We start from the raw sequence: 15,032 nt of genomic DNA on the forward strand, positions 1-15,032 counted from the left end.
TTCGTGAAGCAAATTCTCCTTCTGGACCCCACAGTGACACGGGGTGGGAAGTTGGAGGAATCCAGCTCTCAGGTAAGCGTCTTTCTTCCTTTCTTCCACCCTCCCTTCCTTCTGCCCTACCTCCCTCTTTCCTTCCTTCTCTCCCTCCTTTCTTCCTGCCTTTAAATTTCTTTTAAATGATGAAAAGAACATCTATTAAGCACAAAAGAACCACATTGCATGTAATTGTAAGAGGCATAAAACACAGGTCCTTAATCTCTACCCTCTCTCTCTTTCTCTCTTTCTCTTCTTTTCCTCCTTCCCATCTTTCTTTCCATTTTGTAAAATTATACGAGACAGGCAGGCTCAGTATAAAATACTCAAACAGTACAGAATGGTATTAGGCATAGAGGAAACCTACTTAGTATCCATCCTTCCTTCCTATCTTGTCTTCTTCCTCTCTCCCTCCCTCCCTTCCTGTCTCCTTTCCTTCAATTGTAAAAATTACATAGGTAATGTATGATGATCGTAGAAAAGCTGAGCAGCACAGAATTGCATTGTATATAAAGGAAAGTCCTCAGGGCCCATCCCGTATCCCCACCCACCTTTTCATACCTGACAGACAGACAGACTTACCTGACTCCTTTTAATGGCTGCATAGTATTCCGTACTGTGTCCCATGATTTATTTATTGGGTGCCAGGTAAGTTTCTGAAACATACATTGGAATTGTTATAAAAGTTTAGAGGAAATGCAAGAAAGATATAAATTGGATTGTTTGCTACTGAAAATTCCATTTTATAGATAGCAATCATATCCATTTCTATAACACTTTATACTTTGAAAATTGCCTTTGAAATATCACCTTATTTGATCCTCTTGTATAGCAGCTCTGGGAAATAGGCAGATTATTATCTCCATTTTTACAGATAAGGAAACTGAGGCCCAGGGAAATGAAGGAACAGAAATACGGGCCCACAGCTAGTTATGGATTCTCAGTCAGGTCCTCCTTACAGCGCTGTGAATTTAAGCTGCATTTCATCTCACAAGTCGTAAGAGATTTAGACATTCCCCCACTTCTAAGTTTGTGGTGTAGAAAATCCATCCAAGTCATACAAATTCCCTTCTTATTCGCACTTAGAAGGGGAAAGAAATACAATATGTTGCATTATCCTATAGGAAAAGAAATGTTTAAATCTGTAAGTCATTCAGAAGTTCATTTTATTTAAAATCAGAAAAGGCCCATCAGCACCCTACTGCCAAACTTCTGTAATATGTTCTGTAAGGTTTGTAGTTTTAACACTGTTTTGGCTGGAGAAGGGGGCTTTCCAGGGTATTCCCCAAATAAGCAGCTTTAATTACACTTTTTTTTTTTTTTTTTAAGGAGAAAAGCTGGGTGAATGAAGGAGGTGATCAGGTCTCTCTAAACAGATCTGTTCTAAAAATAGAAATGATTTCAGGAGTTACCTTGGCCATTTCTTCCAAATGTTTCGGATCGTTACAATTGCAAGTCTTGGGTTGAAGATGTGTGCATTAAGGTTGAGTGCAGCCCCATTTTGTAATTAACGCATTCGATGTGTGTCTTCCCCTCTGGGCTAACTTGTCTTCCCGGCACTGTTATTCCCAGCGTGTAACACAGGCTCTGGCACATGTAGGCACTCGGTACAATTTGTTGGAAGGATATGCAAATAAACCAATCAGTGAGGTTTCAGCCAGGCTGCATAACTCAGGCAAGCGTCTATACTGCGGCTGGCAGACATGGCTTTAAGCAATAGGAAAAAGCCTTGCATTGGACGGGAGGGAGAAGGATGGTCACATACACTTGGAAATAAACCTTTTTTTTTTTTTTTTTTTTTTTTTTTTTTGGAAATAAACCTTTTGTTCTGAATCTCAGCTGGGCATATTTTTGACTTTTTGAACACAGGTTTACACAATGAAAGAACACATCATATGTCAGAAGTTTTATGGATTGATTCTCATGTTGAGCGGTACCTTTCTCTCAGGTAAGAAAATGTACTTTTGTGATTTCTTTCAATGTCTTATATACAGTAGGTGAAATGAACCATTTGCAAAGTTGTGGGGCTGCCTCTCAACGGCTTCCTTTGGGTCAATATGGCTGCAGGACAAGTTGAAACTTCAGTAAATGCATCCATTCACTCAGGATTGTGTAAGACTGATAGAAAACTGGCTTCAAGTACCCAGTAGTTTGGATGATTGTCTTTGACATTTCATTTTCTTTTTTTTCCTAAATAAAGTAGCCTCCACACCCAACATGGGGCTTGAACTCACAACTCTGAGGTCAAAAGTTGTGTGTTCTACCAACTGAGCCAGTCAGGTGCTGTCTTTGACATTTCTTAATGCAGCTCTGAAATGCCATTTGATGGCTAATGCACACTTAAAAGAAGCTTTCAGTTTTCTTTTGGGCTGTTTTCTCTCATGCAAAATGCTGTATTTAAAGTTCCCTGCAGCATGATAATATCATCTTTCTTTCTTTTAAGATATGTATTTTAGGGGCGCCTGGGTGGCTCAGTCGGTTAAGCATCTGACTTTGGCTCAGGTCATGATCTCACGGTTTGTGGGTTCGAGTCACGCACCAGGCTCTGTGCTGACAGCTCAGAGCCTGGGGCCTGCTTCGGATTCTGTGCCTCCCTCTCTCTCTGCCCCTTCCCCACTTATATTCTCTCTGTCTCTCTAAAATAAGTAACATTAAAAAATTTTTTAAAAATACAATATGTATTTTAAATCCAACAGTTTTTAAAATTGTTTTATACGGTCATTATTCTTTTCTTTTACTTTATTTTATTATGTATATATTATGTATTTATTTATTTTATTTTATTATGATATCACCTTTATCTCCTTTACATGGCAACAATCAATCATAGAATGTAGATGGGGAAACTGAGGTGTGCCAAAAGCTGGTCACTGATCCACGGTGACAAACAGGCATCTGTTCTGGGGTGGCCCAGACCTTGCCTAGGCTCTGTGGCAGGACTGGAGATAGATTCTGTCTTTGTTTTTATTCTGCAGTGAATAGATGATTAAGACAATTGAACTGAAGTAGCTGGTAATTTGGAGACTTCAGGAAAAGGTTGTCTTGGAAGGCTGCAACTTTGTCCACATTAAGTAAATTCAGTTGATAGCATTGTTCACTTAGCACATCAGTCTTTAGCTAAAAGGTCATGCATGCCAGTGAGTGACAATTCTTGATGAAATAGACCTGGGGTTTAATTTGAATAGCCCTCAGATTGAGTGCTAATCTTCTGGAAAAACACCAAATCATCATCACCATCAACAACAAACACTGACTGGCTTCTTGCTGTGTGCAGGGCCTGATGGGAAACCATGTTTCTCATAATAAAGCTTGAAATGGGACCTATGGGGCACAGCGGCGGCGACTCTGTCACCTGGCCTTGACTACCTGCTAAGATGTTGATTTATCTTTCCCTGCCTGTTTCCTCAAAGGCCAGAAGCTGTTTTCTCCATTTCTCTGTCCAAAACATACAGCACAGGACTTGACCCACAGGTTAGGCATTAGGTACCTATTTGCTGATTCACTAAGTTTGTTTTATTTAATAAATTAATGCAACTTGAAATCACACATTTTTGAACTCCTGTTTGGTGATGCTATATGTGACACAGACTCTACGTGGGTTTTTTTTTTGAGGGGTCATGGGGCACGAAATAGAGGGATCTAGGAACAGAGGGATCTGGAAGTCTTTACTGTAGTCATGAAAGAAAAAGTGGAAGAATGCGTTGTCCTGGAAAATGAGAATGAGTTTGTGAGGAATGTCACTGGTCAATGGAAATTATGATGGATAGGCAGATTTTCAACCTGAAGAAGTCATTTTAAAGCATTCACAAGGTTTTCCAGACTAAGTCTCAAAACCATGGGTCAAGACAATGATTTTTTTTTTGAGGTTATCAAATAATTAATTCTAATTGTTCTTCAATTGGCGAGAAGCTCATCGTTTTCTTCCTGGGGGGTGGGGGAGGATTCTGTCCTTGAAACAATGGCATAACTAAGGTTCGGTTCCCTTCGGGCTCCAGATGAGTCACCAGCTTCCCAACTGTGAGGGTCATCGTAGGATAGAGCGCTAAGGGCAACACTGGGCACAAGACTCAGATGCTCTAAATGGACGGAGCCAGAGTGTGGAAAAAAGCCATGTTCCTGGAAGAACACCAAAGGTCAAAAAGAAGAAACCAAGTCTGTCCTAAGGTCTAAGGGTTGAGAGCCGAGCCAGCAAGAATGGATGAAGACAGGTCAGGGACTGAATAGTTGCAGAATGGAGCAGGAGATGAGGAATAAACCTGAAATAGACTCCTCACTGGTCTTCCTGCTTCTACTCGTGCTCTGCTATAGCCCATTCTCCACACCACGGCCAGAGCAATCCTTTAACGTGTCAAGTCAGAGCGTGTCACTTTTTTTTTTTTTTTACTCAAAACCTGCTAATACATTTCCATGACAATTAGAATACAATCGCAATTCTTTTTTAAAGATAAACTGCAGATCCTTTTATGTAAGTTTATGTATTCATTTTGCGAGAGGAAGAGAGAGAAGCAGGGGAGGGGCAGGGGGAGAGGGAGACAGAGAGAATCCCAAGCAGGCTCCGCTCTGTTAAGCGAGGAGCCCGATGCGGGGCTCGAACTCACGAGCCATGAGATCATGACCTGAGCTGAGATCAAGAGCTGGATGCTCAACCAACGGAGCCACCCAGGTACCCCAGTCCAAATTCTTTAATAAGACCTAAAAAGCACTGTGTGATCTGGTCTCCCACTGCTTCTTGGGCCTCATTTCCTACCATGCTGCCTCTCTCACTCCACCCCAGACGTGCTGGCTTCCTTCCTATTCCTTGAACATGTCAAGCACAGTCTTACTTCAGGGCCTTTATATATGCTATTACCCATGTCTGGGTCACTCTTACTCCACATCTTTGTAGCCCTGGCTGTTTTTAGTCTCCTAGAACTGGGTGGAAACGACTCTTCTCTCAGAGGGGTCTTCCTAAACTATCCTGTCTAATGTAGATATTCCCATTCGCCTTATCCCCATTAGCTAACTCATCAGCTTATTAATTTCCTTCAGAGCACTTTTCACAATTTGTAATTCTTTTTTTTTTAAGATTTTATTTTTAAGTAATCTCTACACCCAACATGGGGCTCAAACTCACAACCCCGAGATCAAGAGCACAAGTTCTACCGACTGAGCCAGCCAGGCACCCCACAAGTTGTAATTTTTTTTTCTTTTTTAAATGTAATTTGTTGTCAAGTTAGCTAACATACAGAGTATACGGTGTGCTCTTGGCTTCGGGAGTAGATTCCCATGATTCATTGCTAATTTGTAATTCTTATATTTACTTGTTTATTGACTACCTCTCTCTCTGGAATGTAAGCTGATTAGGGCCAAGGACCTGAGGTGAATATGAGTTCGCTCTAGCACTGATACATAGTTGAGTAGATGAATTCTCCAGGGTTCTTCTGGCTTTCTGAGTAAAGACATCCATTTTGTAGGGTAAGACATGGGCCTTGGACCCAAAATTTGAAGGAACAATCACATTACCTATGTGGGGGTGATTCTTCTGCTTCCTATTTTGAGAAGAATTCTTGACAGGCCTCATATGTGGTCAGCGTCCTGTGGCCTGGAAGAGCAGGTGTGTTGGAAAACTCTGTGGTTAGTGACTGGTGACAGAAATGAGGCTCAAAGGTGGATGCTTTTACATATGACAGATCTGGCTTATCCACAGGTTAGCCGGTTACTCACAAGACCGGCGGGAAGTGTAGGCAGTGGGTATCAGGCAGTAACTCCCATTCTCTATGGCTGTTCACGTGATGACCATGGTGTTGTGGGTAATGGAGCTCCCCAGTATCAAGCATCTATCCACAGATCAACTCAGACAGCCACGGATCTGCTAGAACTCAGACCTGGTCTACAAGAGTTTTCCACGCTCCTGAACATTCATTTGCGAGAGTTTGTGATACTCAGAGCCAGAAGGCCCTTTGTGCAGGTATAGGTTTCACATACTATGGAAATGAGGGTCCGCCCACTCCCCTTTTAGGAGCGAGTGCTGACATTTCCCAGTTGAGGCAGGCATGGTGTACCCTTGTGGAATGCCCGTCCTCAGGGTGGCCAGATTTTCCAGGGTATAAAAGCAGCCGAGGCCTCTGGTGGGTCCCTTCCCTAAAATTTGCTCTGCCTTGTCTCCCCCTTCTGATAGGAGGTATTTCCAGGTGGTTAGCTGGGCCTTGAGCCTTATGCAGTATTATGAATTGAATTGTGTCCCCCCCAAATTCATATGTTGAGGTCCTCTCCCTCAGCACCTCAGAATGTAATCACATTTGGGAGTAGGGTCAATGCAAACGTAATTAGTTAAGTAAAGTTGGGGTCATACTGGAGTAGGGTGGGCCCCTAATCTGAGATGACTGGTGTCCTTATAAAAGGAGAAAATTTGCACACAGACACGCATACAGGGAGAGGGCCATGTGGAGGCAAAGGTGGAGGTTGGGGAGATCAAAAGAAGTCACAAAACACCAAATGTTGCCAGCAAACCAGAATCTAGGAGAGAGACAAGGCACAGGTTTTCCCCCTCAGAGCCCTTAGAAGGAAAGGACGCTGCCGACACTTTGATCTCAGCTGGTAGCCGCCAGAGCTGTGGGACGATAAATGTCTGTGGTTTAACGCACTGGTCTGTGGTACTTTGTTACAGCACCCAAACGACTGCTCAGTAAGGCTCTCTGGATTGGAAATCTTGAGTAAAATAGAGGAGAGCAGGTCACCTCATCGGGGGAGAAACAGAGACCAGGCCATGCCTATGGTGCCAGACTGTGATGAGCTTCATTCGTCCACTCCCCCTAAGATGGTTCAAGGCAGTGTATCTAGAATCTCAGGCCCCTAAGTTTTGAAACACTTTAACATTTCAAGGAGAAACTCGGCCTAGAGAGGACAGAGAAACAAATACAGGATATATCTGATGATTGCTTAATGCTGTCTGCAGAAAATTAAGGGGTTGTGCAGAAAAAGAATCATTTGGATTGCTTGTCTCTTAGAATTCTAAGCCTTTTACTCCGTGACTTTTAAAATGAATGTATTTGTGACTTTTGGGGTCCGATAGGAAGAGGAAACTTTACAGTTCAGAACTTCTCATTCTATGTCAGATACTTCGCTCACATCTCTGATGCCTTTGCACAAGGAACGGCCCTCTATCTGCCATCCATTAGACTCCAACTCAGTGCCCTAATAGTGGGCAAACCATCGATCAGAAAATAGCTATAAAGGACCTAATATGTACCAGCCATGATGCTGGGCACTGGAAACTGGCAGTAGAGGGCCAAGACTTCGGTTAAGCCACTGCCCTGGAAAATCAGTCAATACAAGAGTTGGAGCATTCTGGGAAAAACTGGCGTTATTTCATGCTCAGTGAATTCAGTTCTGCTTCAAAATTGTGTAAACATGGCATCACCAGGCAGAGCAGCTTTGGAACTTAGCAAAAAGCAAAGTAAAATTACATACTGAGTAATCATTATAGCAAGAGTTTTATTTTCCCCCCAGGATCTGCCAGAGACAGACCTGGGACACAATCTTTTGCTCTATCAATCTTTTTTTTAAAGATTTAAAAAATTGTTAAGGCATCTCTACATCCAACATGAGGCTTGAACCCACAACCCCAAGACCAAAGTCGCATGCTCTTCTGACTGAGCCAGCCAGGTGCCCCTGAAAATTTCTTTTTTTTGTTTTTAAGTAAGCTTTACATCTAATATGGGTCTTTAACTCACGACTCTGAGATTAAGAGTCTCATGCTCTACCCATTGAGCCAGGCAGGTTTCCCTAGACACAAAAATTCTTAACAAAATACTAGCAGGCTGAATCCAGCAATATATTGAGAGGATTATATACCTTGACCAAGTGGAATTTATCCCACGAATGAATGCAAAGGTGGTTCGACATGTAAAAATTGATCAATTAACGTAATACAACACATTTCTAGCCTGAAGGGGGGAAAACCACAGGATCGTCTCGATTGATGCAGGAAAAAAGTTTGACAAAAATCCAACACCTTTTCATGACTAAAACACTTGCCACACTAGAAATGGAAGGGAACTTCCTCCACCTGATAAGCCCATCTAGCTAAGGCCCACAGTAAACATTATACTTAATGATGAAAAGCTGAAAACTTTCCCCTAAGATCGGGAACAAGACCAGAATACCCACTTTTACCACTTGTATTCAACATTACCGGAAGTTCTAGCCAGAGAACTTGGGCAAGAAAAAGATATAAAAGGCATCCAAACTGGAAAGAAAAAGTAAAACCATCTCTATTTGCAGATGATTACATGTTCTTACATATAGAACGCCCTACAGAATCTGCAAAAAAAAAAAAAAAAAAAAAGACATTTAAGTTAATAAACACATTCAGCCAAGTTGCAAGACACAAGATCCACACAAAAATTTAGTGGTATTTCTGTGTACTAGTAAGGCGCAATCTGAAACAAAGTTACAAAAATAATTTCATTTACAATAGCATATAAAAGAATAACATACCTATGGGGCAGCTGGGTGGCTCAGTCGGTTAAGTGTCCGACTTCAGCTCAGGTCATAACCTTGTGGCATGTGGGTTCCGGCCCCGCGGCCGGCTCTGTGCTGACAGCTCAGAGCCTGGAGCCTGCTTTAGATTCTGTGTCTCCCTCTCTCTCTCTCTACCCCTCTTCCACTCACGCTCTTTCTCTCTCTCTCTCTCTAAAAAATAAATAAACATTTTTAAAAATTAAAAAAAAGAATAAAATACCTAGGAATAAATTTAACCAAGTAGTTGAAAGACTTCTACATTCAAACTGCAAACATTGCTGAAAGAAATTAAAGGAGACCTAAATAAATGGAAAAGATCCCACGTTCACGGATTTAATATTAAGGTAACATGATTTAGGGGTGCCTGGCTGGCTCGGTCGGTAGAGCTATTTGACTCTTGATCTTGGGTTTATTGGGCATACAGCTTACTTTAAAAAAAGATAACAGGATTTAATATTAAAATGTCAATATTCCCCGAAGAGATCTACAAATTAATTGCAAATCTTATCAAAATCCAAGGGCTTATTTTTTTTTTAACAGATAAGGAAAAGATGATTGTGCAATTCATATGGAATTGCAAGGGACCCTGAATAGCCAAAACGATCTTGAAAAAGAACAAAGTTGGAGAATTCACACATCCCAGTTTCAAAACTTACTACAAGGTTATGGTAATCAAAACAGTATGTTATTGGCATCAGAACAGATATAGGTTAATGGCACAGAATGGAAAGTCCAGAAAGAAACCCATGCATATATATGTATGGTCAGTTAATTTTTCACAAGGGGGCCAAGAGCATTCAATGGGGAAAAATAGTCTCTTCAACAAATGGTGCTAGCCCAACTGGACATGTAAACTTATACATATACATATAAACACATAAAAAGAATGAATGAAGTTGGACTCCCTCTTCACACCATGTACAAAAATTAAGTCAAAGTAGATGAAAGACCAAACGTAAGAACAACTATAAAAAACGGAAGAAATCTTCATGACCTTGGTTTTGGCAATAGAGTCTTAGAACCGACACCAAAAGAATGAGCAGTGGGGCGCCTGGGTGGCTCAGTCAGTTAAGCATCTGACTCTTGATTTTAGCTCAGGTCGTGATCTCATGGTTCGTACATTCGAGCCCTGTGTCAGGCTCCTTGCTGACGGTGCGGAGCCTGCTTGGGATTCTTTCTCTCTCTCTCTCTCTCTGCCCCTGCCCTGCTCTCTCTCTCTCAAAATAAATAAACAACAACAACAAAAGAATAAGCAGGAAAAGAAAAAATGGATAAATTGGATTTCATCTGAATTAAAGATTTACGCATCAAAGGACACTATCAAGAAACTGAGAAAACAAACTAGAGAATGGGAGAAAATGTTTTCCAGTCACACATCTCATAAGGTCCTAGGATCTAGAATATATATCGGAGCACCTGGGTGACTCAGTCCATTGAGCGTCCAACTTTGGCTCCGGTCATCTTGCGGTTTGTGAGTTTGAGCCCCCGCATCGGGCTCACTGCTGTCAGCTTTGGATCCTCTGTCCCTGTCTCTCTACCTGTTCTCCAGTCGTGCTCTGTCTCTTTCAAAAATAAATAATAAAACATTTTTTAAAAAATAGAACAGGGGCGCCTGGGTGGCTCAGTTGGTTGGGTGACCGACTTTGGCTCAGGTCATGATCTGACAGTTTGTGAGTTCGAGCCCCACGTTGGGCTCTGTGCTGACAGCTCACAGCCTGGAGCCTGCTTCGGATTCTGCCTCTCTCTACCCCTCCCCTGCTCATGCTCTGTGTCCCTCTGTTTCTCAATAATGAATAGTCATTAAAAAATTTAAAAAAATAGAACATATAAAGAGTGCTTACAATTCAACAACAAAAAGACAAATGACACAACTTAAAAATGGGCAAAGGGCTTGAATAGACATTTCTCCAAAGAAGATATGCACATGGCCAACAAGCACATGAAAAGATGCTCAATGTCATTAGTCCTTAGGGAAATGTAAACCAAAACCATGGGGAGACACCACTCCACACCCTCTGTGATGGTTATAACACTAATTTAAAGAAATGGAAAATAGCAAATGTTGGTGACGAAGTAGAGAAATTAGAACCCTTATAAACTGCTGGAGGGAATATGAAGTGGCTGCTGTGGAAACCAGTGGCTGTTACTCAGTAAGTTAAACACAGAATTACTACATGACCCATCCTAGATATGTACCCAAAAGCAACGAAGGCATGTTCACACAAAACAAATGACATGAGTGTCCACAGAGGCACTGTTCATAATAGTTAAAAGGTAGAAACAACCCAAAAGTCCGTTAACAGATGAGTCAGTAAACAAAATGTAGTATATCCCTACAATGGAATGTCATTCCACCATCAAAAATAACGATGTATTGGGGCGCCTGGCTGGTTCGGTTGGAAATGCGTGTGACTCTTGATCTCAGAGTTATGAGTTCGAGCCCCACGTTGCGTGTAGAGATTACTTAAAAAAAATAAGATCTTAAAAAAAAAATAATGATGTACTGATGCGTGCTGAAACATGGATGGATTTGGAAACATTATGCGAAGTGCAAGAAACTAGAAACTAGAAAGGTCACTTGGATGTTTCTATTTATATGAAATGTCCAGAATAGTCAAATCCATACAGACAGAAAGTAGATTAGTGGTTGCCAGCAGGACGGAGGAGGGAAGGGTCGTTGACTGCTTGACGGATATGGGGTTTCCTTTTGGGAGGCTGAGGATGTTCTAGAACTAGATAATGGTGATGGTCATATCCCATCACGAATGTACTGACTGCCACTGAACTGTACACTTTAAAATGATTCATATGGTGAATTTTGTAGTATGTGAATTTTCTCAATGTAAATAAAATGGTGCCTGGCACTCCCAGGGCTGTAACAGAGCCATTTAAACGAGGCTCGTAAGTTTTTCCTAACATGGGAGATACTTATGTCATCATGTTACGTGAGAAAAGCAGGGTACCAAATTTTCCATACAATATGATCTCAGCCACGTAGAAATAAACAAAACTCGTGCACGGAAGAAAAGGAACGCCAAAGGAAACTTGCCAAAATGTTGTCTCCGGGTGGTAGGGCTCTGGCTGACTTTGTTCTCATCTTTTTACTTTTCTAATGCTTTCCATTTTTTCTTTTAAAAAGCATGCACAGTATCACTTCTATAATGGAAGAAACAGGGTTTTTCTTTTAAGTGAGGAAAACAATAAATGTAATTGAAAATAAAAGGAAACAGGATAGGGGCGAGGAGACACAGAGGAGCCAAATCAAGAGGGAACACGCTTCGGGGGAGCAATCATGCAATTTGGACTTGAAAATTGCCAGGGAACAGATGGCAGCGTCCAAGCAGACATCTGCAATGGATAGTTAAATCATATGCAAAGGCACAAGTGGCCTTTGAAGCAGGCCCTGGAGAGGCCCAGCTGAGAACGCTGCTCGCCAGTCCAAACAGAAGGGCAAAGCCCTTGTCCCGCCTCGGCACAGCCTGGTCCCCTCTGAGCCCCAGCTGGGGGCCCGGGGGCTGCAGCAGGGCTCCGTGCAGACGCTCTTGCCTGTGTGAGGGTACAAAAGAGGTTTGGGAGAAGAAAGAGACTTCTAATAATGACAGTGGTGAACATGGCAGCTGACATTCACACGGGGCTTCACAGTTTATAAACATTTCATACATAAAACCTAAATGGCACTTATTACCGCGCCATCTCTCATAATGGCCCTGTGAGGACGGTAATTGTTATTCCTATCTTACCATGGAGGAATGAGACACAAAGAAGTGACGTAGGTGTATTTAACATTCATACAGTGCTCACTAAATGCCACTGTCCTAAAAGCTTTCTCGTGCGTTAATTGTCCACGTTCATGCAGTGAGTAAGGGGCAGACGTAGGACTCAGAGCTGGTTCTTTGGACTCCATTACACCAACTTCTGCTCATATCCAGGTAGACCTTACCTCTGCCCCCAGAAACACAGAGTCTCAAGTATGGCCACAAGTGGTTCTATCGATCGATCGATCCATCCATCCATCCATCCATCTTTATTTTTCTGATTATAAATTTAACACATGATTGTATAAAAAGTGCAAATATCGGGGCACGTCGGTGGCTTAGTCCATTAAGTGTCTGAGTTTGGCTCAGGTCGTGATCTCACCATTTGTGAGTTTGAGCCCCGCATCGGACTCTCTGCTGACAGCACAGAGCCCGCTTTCGTTCCTCTGTTCCCCTCTCTGCCCCTCTCTCTCTCACACACTCTCTCTCAAAAAAAAAAAAAAAAAAAATTAAGGGGCCCCTGGGTGGCTCAGTTGTTTAAGCGTCATGATCTCATGGCTCGTGAGTTCAAGCCCCATGTCAGGCTCTATGCTGACAGCTCAGAGCCTTGGAGCCCGCTTCGGATTCTGTGTCTCCCTCTCTCTCTGCCCCTCCCCCACGCACGCTCTGTCTCTTTCTCTCTATCAAAAAATAAATAAAATTTTGAAAAATTCTATAAAAAGTAAACATTAAAAACAAAAAAAATAAAAAGTGCAAATATTACTGAAATAAGTAACATAGAAAGTAAAACTCCCCCTAAATCTCACACCTAAAGATACTCATTCTTAACTGCTTGGTGTGTGTTTTTCTGGCTTTTTTTCTATGCTAAGGCACATATTTTTCTCTTATTTTAAACAGTAGGATAATATTCTGTCTATACTTATGTAACTCACATTTCATATAATATGGAGCCTTGGAAATCTCTCCATGATTGTATTGATCTACCTTGTTTGCTTTAATTGTCCATTATACAGAGGTAACAGTTGCTTAACTAGTCACTTATGGACTGACATACAAATATTCTTACTTTTTCTCAACTACAAACAATACCGCAATAAATATCCTGGTACTTGCATTATTGTATACATGTACATTTGTCTAGAATAAATTGATAGAAATGGAATTGATGGGTCAAAAGTATATACACAGCTATACACAATGAAAGTGTTCATAGATATTGGCAAATTGCCCATCAGAAAAAAAGACTGTCTTGGGGAGCCTGGCTGGCTCAGTCAGCAGAGCTATGTAACTCTTGATCTCCAGATCATGAGTTCCAGCCCCAAGTTGAGAGTAGAGTTTACCAAAAAAAAAAAAAAAAAAAAAAAAAAAAAGACTGAATTATTGTGCTGGTTGAACATCTTTGTGAATATGCTAAAAAACATTGATCCTCCTCCAGGAGCCTTCTTTTTCTTTTTAAAGATTTTTAAAAAAATGTTTGTTTATTTTTGAGAGAGAGAGAGCAAGTATGAGCAAGGGAGGGGCAGAGAGAGAGGGAGGCAGAGGAGCTGAAGCAGGTTCTGTGCTGACAGCAGAGAGCCTGATGTGGGGCTCGAACTCATGAACCATGAGATCATGACCTCAGCCAAAGTCAGACACTTAGCTGAGCCACCCAGGTGCCCCTAAAGATTTTATTTATTTTTATTTTTAAAAAATTTTTAATGTTTATTAATTTTTTGAGAGACAAAGACAGAGCGAGAGTGGGGGAGGTGCAGAGAGAGAGGGAGACCCAGGATCCGAAGCAGGCTCCAGGCTCTGAGCTGGCAGCACAGAGCCCGATGCGGGGCTCGAGCTCACAAACCGTGAGATCATGACCTGAGCCGAAGCTGGACACTTAACTGACTGAGCCACCCAGGCGCCCCAAGATTTAATTTTTTTAAAGTAATCTCTGTACCCAATGTGTTGCTCGAACTTATAAATAACCCTAAGATCAAGAGCCACATGCTTGGGACGCCTGGCGGGCTCAGTCAGTGGAACATGCAACTCTTGATCTCAGGGTTGTGAGTTGGAGCCCCACGTTGGATGTAGAGATTACCAAAAAATAAATAAACTTAAAGAAATAGATCATACTAATTGGTGCTCCCACGACAGTGTATTAAAATGACTTGTTTCCTCACAAGCTTGTCAATGCTGGCTATTCTCAGTCTAAAGTGCTATCATTTCAAAAGGTAAAAATGGTTATCTCCTTGTTGTAACTTGTGTTTCAAAAATAGCGAGGGGCCATCTTTTTATATTTCTGATGCAGTTATGTTGCATGTTTGTGTCCTTTGGCAACTGGCTTTGTATGAGTATATTGCAGAGAGGAGGGGCCCTGTAGATAATATGGGATTATGATACATTCTCCTTTAAAGGACAAATGAGCCTTGGAGATTTATGCTCATCATAAAACCTGTTCTTAAACGTTGTATTTGACGTCATTTTGGGGGGTTGAACAGAAAAGCAGTTAACCAACCATAATCGAGATTTGGGTTTCATAGTGATTATCGCCTTGTGGGATGACCTCTAGATTTATTAGCCACATGAAAGATGATAAGATAATATAATCACATAAGCCAGGGATAGAAATAAACATTTGCTCATCCACCATGGACAGTTCAGAAATAGCTCACTGGCAGGTGGATGGTATGGGTTCCGGCACATGGCGGGAGGCGGGGGGTGGGGGGTGGGGTGTGTGTGCCCGTGTGTGCGCATGCGTGCGTGTGGGCA

Source organism: Panthera uncia, chromosome X, assembly GCF_023721935.1.
Source record: "Panthera uncia isolate 11264 chromosome X, Puncia_PCG_1.0, whole genome shotgun sequence".
Lineage (NCBI taxonomy): Eukaryota > Metazoa > Chordata > Mammalia > Carnivora > Felidae > Panthera > Panthera uncia.